The sequence below is a fragment of the Prionailurus bengalensis genome, chromosome X (assembly GCF_016509475.1).
Source record: "Prionailurus bengalensis isolate Pbe53 chromosome X, Fcat_Pben_1.1_paternal_pri, whole genome shotgun sequence".
Taxonomy (NCBI): Eukaryota; Metazoa; Chordata; class Mammalia; order Carnivora; family Felidae; genus Prionailurus; species Prionailurus bengalensis.
Window position 1 is genome coordinate 116,753,503 of NC_057361.1, and position 8,125 is coordinate 116,761,627.

The 8,125-nt window shown below is 35.3% G+C and overlaps 1 long non-coding RNA gene across 1 annotated transcript; it reads right to left on the bottom strand.

Annotated features, from left to right (window-relative positions):
* Window positions 1–12: 12 nt before the first annotated feature.
* On the bottom strand, window positions 13–1,444 carry LOC122477920. Its single transcript, XR_006295791.1, has 3 exons — window positions 1,429–1,444; window positions 1,360–1,365; window positions 13–121 (listed from the first exon to the last, which is right to left on the bottom strand). It is a non-coding gene; the product is annotated as an uncharacterized LOC122477920 (long non-coding RNA).
* Between the last annotated feature and the right edge of the window lie 6,681 nt (window positions 1,445–8,125).

Genomic DNA, 8,125 nt, shown 5'->3' on the forward strand with positions numbered 1-8,125 from the left:
ACAGGGGGCTCAATATCCACATCTTCCAACGTCTCCAGAGTGCCGGTCTTCTAACATTGGGTCTTCCAGTGTCTACAATATCCAGGTATTCTAACATGTTCCATAGTCCAGGTCTTCTGACCTTTCCCCAGGTCCAGACCTTTTTAAAATTAATCTTCCCAAGTCCAAGCCTTTCTGTGTTCAGATCTTTCTACAGACAGGCCCTCCAACACAAGTAATCCTGCCTACAGTAGATTTAGCCTCAAAAAATGTAATAAGGTGTTCCTTCTTACAGACCAGATTTTATGGATTAACTGTATTGCAGCTTAATAGTGTTTTCTGCTATTAGTAAATATGTATTTATGCTTTACAACTTTTTAAGATAGTGTTCATAAAACAGCCTCTGGAAAATAAACACACTGATGGGATTGCTGTGAGAAATTTTGCTACTTCCCTAATGCTTATAGGTTTCATATAGCCAACTATGTTTAGGTGCAAGTGAAATTCTTATTTAATGAAAAAAAATCCTGTTTAGAGACTGTTTATTAGAGTTAACATACAGCGTATTTATCCATTTCTTTTAACACCAGTTTTTGTTTGGTCTTATGTGACCAATTAATAATAATAGTAATCATAATAATAACACTTGACATAGCATTTGCTACGTCCAGGCACTGTTCTAAGGTTGTAACATGCATCAACTCATTTAATCTTCCCAAGAACCCATTGAGGTAGGTGCTGTCATCTCCGTTTTACAGATGAGGAAACTGACACACAGAAGTGAAGTAACTTGTCCAAAGGACACAACTAATAAGTGAAATGAGAAAGCTGGGATTTGGACTCAGCTAGCTTGTGACCAGAGCCCATGATCCTAACCGCTATGCTATAATATCTGCTGCTGAAAGTCAAGATGAGAATTATGGGATCCAAAGCGTGATTGCTTCCGTTTTATGTGCAGACTATTATCAGATCTTATGTCCAAATGGTCTCACTTTTTCCTGTCACTATCAGAACATATTTGTATCCACAGATCTCATTCCTCAACTATTTACTATTATTCCCTTGCCCATGTGTATGGAACTAGGCACAAACACTTCCTGATACCGTTTTCAATTTGGGCAGAAATAAGGAAGCACTGAGTTCAAGAGCCGTTTGCTTTAGAATCATATTCATAAGTCCATGCTTTGACTCCTGGTGCTTGGAATTTGGCCCTCCCATCAACTTCAATCTCTTACCACTGACCATTCTCCAGTTTTACCTTACTATATAGACCACTTATCATTAGTTTGTTTCTGACCTCCAGGATTTACCTGTTTCTTCACATATCATTGACCTCCTGGATTCCTGACTACTGTCTTGTGTTCAACTAATGGTAACTACAACTCCCTAACCCCCAGCATGCTGACCTAGAGAACTAACTACTTGGTTCTCCAAGTCTCACCTCCTAACAGGTGCTTCCAGCAATATTGCTACCATGCCTCTGGGTGGCATGACAAGCATTAAAGCTACATAATGAAATTATGGTTGGTCAAGGGATCCCTAAAGATCTAGAATTGTCTACATGGTAATACAAATGAATAATAATTATTATTAAAATTGAAATACCTTCCAAATGTCTAATGATTTATTTTGCAAAGTGCTATCATTTCATCCATCATCCATGTCTTCATTCGTTCAACAAATGTTTATTGAGCGTCAACTGTGTGCCAGGAATAGTTTAATGGAGCTCAAAATCACCTAGGGGAAACTGACAGCGTACAAATAATTGAACAATTATCTATCAGTTGTTGCAAGACCATGAAGGAAAAGTAAGTATAGGATGTTGTGAGAGTCTGGAAAGTTAAGGAAAGCATTCCTGAGGAAGTAACACTTATGGTGACTGAAGGATCTATTTTCTCATTTGATTAGTAAGATGGATGTTTTATATCAGTTTTCCCTAATCAGGTTAAACAGCAAGTACTAAAGATGGGCATGGGATCCATGTAGTTTGGCTTCTTTTTTCCCCTACTACTCCATGCTGCCTTAAAAAATGTATGTATAGTAAGTATAGTTTTGGCACTATATATCAAGGGATATAAAAATGTTGGTACTCTTTGACTTCATATTCTCATCTCAGTGAATCTATTCAAGATTTCATTTAAAATTATTTCATTGAAATGCGGATAATTCATGCACAAAGATGTTCCTCACGTAGTACTTGGCATAGTGAAAAACAGAAAAACCTAAGGGTCTCACTTTAAGGGCATGATTAGGTAAATGTGCTATTTCCATGTGATGGAATATTCTTTCATTAAAATATTTGTGGTATGTTGATATTATATAATGTTAAGTGAAAAATCAGCACACAAGATTATATAAAGTGTGACTGCATTTATCTTGAGTATATATAATCAGAGACAAATGACTAGAAATAAACATATTGGAGATTGTGAACTAATTATCTCTAGGTGGGTACGTTTATGTGTGACTTGTGTGTACTTCTTGGTGTTCTTTTTTTTTTTTTCTCCCAAAGTTCTTACAGTGTGAAAGTATTTTATATTCAGGAAAAATATTTAAATGATTGTGCATAAACGTTCATTATTTATTCATCTTATTATACATGTAATCAAGTTTTACTGTTGAAAACACTTCAAAATGAAAGAGACCAAATTGAAAAAAATTAAGATCTCAAATAAACTCAATACTTAGAGATAATTTCTATAAGGTTTTTGGTGTATATTTTTCCACCCTCTTTCACAGGTATGTTTATTCTCTTTTACAAAATGGAATCATACTTATATTTAACCCAGTTTTCCCCTTAACAATAAATTATAAACGTCTTCCCATGTCAGTGACTGTGAGTCTATGTTCTAATTTTAATATGTAACTTTAATATCTCCTATTGGCGGGCATCAGGTTCTTTCTAGTTGTTTTGTATTCTAAAAACTGCTGTGATGAGCACATACATTACACAAGTTGTGCAGAACACAAACTGTGTCATCTTCCATGGTGGCCCTGTACATGCTTGTGTGCAAATTTGTTCAGGTATCACTTAGGATAAATTCTTAAAGGAGAGTTGCCGAGTTAAGGGATATGTACATCATAATGTTTATCAGAGCAAAAAACCCATAAGCAGTCAAGATGTCCAAGAATCGGGGGTGGTTAAATAAAATTATATGGTAACTCTATGACGGAGTACTATGCAGCCATTTAAGTTTCTACCACAGAAGAATATTCACTGAAATAGGAATATGTTGACAAGATCTCATTAGTGAGAGGAACAGGTCACATGGAAGTATGTATAACAGTCAAATGTTTAGAAAGCAAACTATATAAATGTCCTCTGAAAAATGACCAGAAGAATATACACTACTATGTCGGTGGTAAAAGTCCCAAAAGGAAAATGGGTAAATTGTGGTATATTTACACAGTGTAATATTATACAGCAGAGAAATGAACTACTGCTGAACATAATAATATGGGTAGATTGTACTTCTATAATGTTAAGGTATCAAGTCCCGGAAGAGCACATATAATCGGATGTCCTTCCTATATTATTCAAAAACAAGTGAAACTAAACACTGTGTTATTTAGGTACACATATATATTTGGGATTTAAAATATTTTATTAAAAAGCAAAGGAGAATCAATAAAAACTTCGGGATAATGGTCATTGGGACTGAGGAAAGGGGCTGGAATAGCAGAAGATCATAGAAGTGGATTGAAGTTATCGTCCGTACTCTAGCACTCAGGTTCAATGGGTGGGTGGGTGTTCCTTATATAATTAAAAGCATACCATTGACTAAGAATTGTACGATTATGAAAATTAAATCCAATAAGTTAATGGATAAAAATAAAAGCGGGCCATGCATAGATCGATGAGACACTGTGCGTTGATTACTCATAATACAATTCGGTGAATTCAAATTGCATGGTATTTCTTAAGCAGTTATCTCTGGGTGGCTGGAATACATGGGCTTTTTATTCTCTTGTAGTTCTTTATTCTCTAAATTTCCTATAGGGAAAATACAATTTAACAATAATTGAAAGACAAGCCCCAAACTACATAGAGGAAGATCTCAGATATGTTTAATGTGCATACCAGAGACTGAAAAAGTGTTGACGGGTTAATAATAATTGCCTTTGTCTAGTGACATTTCGCATCATTTTTTTCTGTTTCCTTACAGTTGTTTTTTTAACCCAAATGTTACAGAGTGAGCTTATTTTTTTGTTGCTACAAAAGTAATATATGCTTACTGTAAATGCAGTAGTATATAGAGTAACAAGTGACAGTTCCACTGTCCAGAGACAGCCATGATTACTTTTTCTCTGTATGTGCATGTGTTCTTGATGTTTCACAAAATGAAGTCATCCTGTACGTATTATTCTACAACTTGCCCTCCCCAGCCGCGCTCAATAGAAAGTCATTAAAATATTTTTTTAATGTTTATTTATTTTTGAGAGAGAGAGAGAGAGAGAGACAGAGGGTGAGCAGGGGTGGGGGAGGGGCACAGCGAGGGAGACCCAGAGCTCAAAGCCCACTCCAGGCTCCACGCTGTCAGCACAGAGCCCGATGCAGGGCTCGAACTCATGAACTGTGAGATCATGACCTGAGCCGAAGTCAGAACCCCAACCGACTGAGCCACCCATGCGCCCCAATAGAAGTCATTTTGTTGTAATAGCTGAGGGAATTCCATAGTAAGGTATACTATATAATTTATTCAACTCTTCCCACATATGTCTTGAGATTGTTAACAGTTGTTTTTTTTTTCTTTACCATTACAGATAATGCTATAAAAACATTCTTTTTAATCTATCTTTTGCACATTTACAAGTATTTTTACAGGCTGGTACCTTAGAAGTATGATGGCTAGATCAAAGGGTGTGAGCTAACTTGACCCCTGGCATGCTGGACCCTGTCATTCTTTTTAATTTTTGTCAGCATTTTGGATGAAAAATCCAATCTCATTCCATTAAGTTATTTTCCCCTGATCACTAGTAAAGTTAAGCACTTTTTAATATTTTTATTAGTTATTTGTATTTCTCCTGTTGGAGATTGCTCGTTCATATCCTTTGCCTTATTTTTCTGTTGAATCATTTGTCTTTTTCCTTGTTGATTTGTACGAGGTCTCTGGATATCAGAGCTGGTATCCTTTTGTCTGCCGTGTACCACAAATGTCTTTCATTTGTCTTTTTCAACGTTTATTTATGGTGGTATTGCCCTAACAATCTCACTATAGAAATGGGCAAACATATTAATCTTTCTTTTATAGTTTCTTGGTTTTGTCTCATACTTAGGTAAGTGTCTGTATCTCAACATTATAAAAGTATTATCTTATGTTTTCTTCTAATACGTTATTTATTTTTTATTATGTAGTGCCTTAATCCATATGTTCATATGGAATTGATTTTGTGTGTGTGTATGGTGGAAAGTAAGGGACCTATGTTTATTTTTTCCTATGTTATTTATGGAATTACGTCTGCACTAATTTGGAATTCTTTTTTTTTTATCAGGAAGTATATGGGTATACTTATGCTTCTTTTCTGTCCAGTTTTGTCTTTTACTGAGCTGGTTCCTTTCTGCTTTAATTACTATAGCACTATAATATGTTTTGAAAACTGATGGGGCTGCTTTTCTTCCTCCATTATTCTGTTTGATTTTTCAGGATTTACTTAGCTATTCTTGTACATTTTCTTCAGATGAATTTTAGAATCAGCTCATCAACTTCTGTTAAGAAAAAAAAAATCCCTTGAATTGCCTCAGGCCTTTTGAGTAATGTGTCAAGAACTGATACCTTTATGACACCAAGTTTTGCATTTATCCTGTATCCAGGCATCATATTAAACTCTGTTCTTAGCCCTATGTTATTTTTCCAGTTAATTATCTTGAATTCCTAGGTACAGGAGCACGTCAGTTGTAAACAATGGCACGTTTGTCTTTTCTTTGCTAACGTTTGTATCTCATTTTTTTCCCCTTGTACAACATCGATAAAGATCTTATGACTTCTAGGACAATGCAGATTTATACTGATTCATAAAGAGCAAGCATCCTTCTCTTGTTTTTGACTTGAACACAAATACCTTTTTTCACTTTAAAACATGATGGTTGCCGTTGTTTCTGATAGATAACCTTTTTTCCAGTTATGGGAATACTCTTCTAGTCTTGATTCCTGATTGACTTCTAGTTCTGTCAGGAACAGACAAAGAAGGGTATAAAGTCTCTTCTGCATCTGCCAGGGCGATAATATGGTTGTTCTCTTTAATCCCTTAATGTAGTTAATTACACTGATAGGTTTCCTAATGTTGAGATATTCTTGCATTCTTGGAATCCAATTGACTTAGTAGTGGTGTTTTGGTTCTGTCAGTATTTGATTTCGGATGTAAAGCTCGATATTAACAAGTGCCTGCAGCGCAGCCTCCTTACCTTTTTCACATGTTGGCACACTGGGGCAGATGGACAGGACTGCTCACGGCGGAGGCAGCTGGCTCCTCAGGCTCTGCCTGTTTGCCCCCAAGGCCTTAGAAGGTAAATTACACACACGCTTGTTGGGAAACTCTCATTTATTGTTTTCCTTTGTGTGATGTCCTTTTCCTGCTTTAATATCATGATTGTGTGTACTTGTGAATGAACTGGAATTTTTTTCTTATTTTGCAGTGTGCCTTAGACACAAGCTGTTCCCTTGAAAAGTTGCTAATACCCACAAAACCATTTCGTCCTGGTGCTTATATGGGAAGTGGGAGGGTAGAAATGCAAATCTCTCAGTTTCTTCCTTATGTGTGTGAATTTTTAGTTTTAAAAATTCATTTATATTTTTTTATTGAATTAACATGCGGTTTATATTAGTTTCAGGTGGACAATAGAAGGATTCAACAATTCTATACATTTCTCAGTGCTCATTGAGATAAGTGTATTCTTAATTTCCTTTATTTCACCCATCCCCCCACCCCCCACCCATCTGGCAACCGATCTGTTCTCTGTATTTAGAAGTCTTTTTCCTGCTCTGAGGATCAGTTTATGCAAGTTTTCCACTTCTCCTTGGGGCAATTTGTGAAACTCTCCCATTTCATTTAGATTTTCAGATGTATTGATTAGAAGTTGTACATAATCGTCTAATGTGTCTTAACTTGCATATATGTGGCGATATCCTTTTTTTCTTTAATAGAACTGTTCATAGATTTGTGTATTTTATTTTCAGTTTAACTATTTTTAAAAGTGGTTCCTTAATATCACTTTCTGCTTTTGTTAATACTTCTTTCTATATTCTTTGGTTCTGTTTGGTCTCTTTCTAGAATAATTAAGTGAATGCTTAGTTTATTTTTCAGTCTTTCTTATTTTATACTTAATGCATTTAAATGAGAAATTTTCCTCTGGATGTCTTTGACCGTGCCCCCAGTTTCCACATAAACAGTGTTACCATAAACAGCAGTAGCCAAAACGGTGTGACCTTTTTTTGGGGGGGGGGGTCACTTCATCTGTAGTTAGTTTTGTTTTCCTTTTTAGTCCAAGAGTTATTTAGAAGTATTCATCTATTTCAGCATGGTTACATTTTAGTTGACATTTTGTTTTTCTACCCTTTTTCCCCTCTTATTACTAATCCTACTGTCTCATGGATGGAGAATGTTTCCTGTGTGGATTATACGTTTTGGAAATTTTTTGTGTCCTAATGTAATAAACTTTTATAAATATTCCATGGGCAATTGAAGCAAATGTATGTTTCCTTTTTGTTTGGGTAATATTATATCATATTTCTACATATTAAATTGAATTGTTACTCAGATTTTCCCTTTTGATGTGCTCAATCTAAATTTTTGATGAGAGTATGTAAAATCTCCCACTTATTTTATCATAGTCTTCTATTTCTAGCCTTTTCTGCTTTGCAAATTTGAAATTCTTTTTCAGTGCATTAAATTTCATGATTATCTTCATTGGATTGTGTTAGTTCACAACATAAAGGTACCTTCTTTGACCCATTTGATGCTTTTTGCCGTGATGTTTCTTGGCCACCTTTACTTGATTTTTGTTAGCACTTGTCCAGTGTAACTTTATCCATTTCAGGATCTGCAGTTGTTCTGCACTGTTTTGTTTTAGGTGTGTCTTTATCTTTTCAAAACGGTACATGATGATTTTTTCTTTGACTCCATCTGGAATGTTTGCCTTTTAATTCAT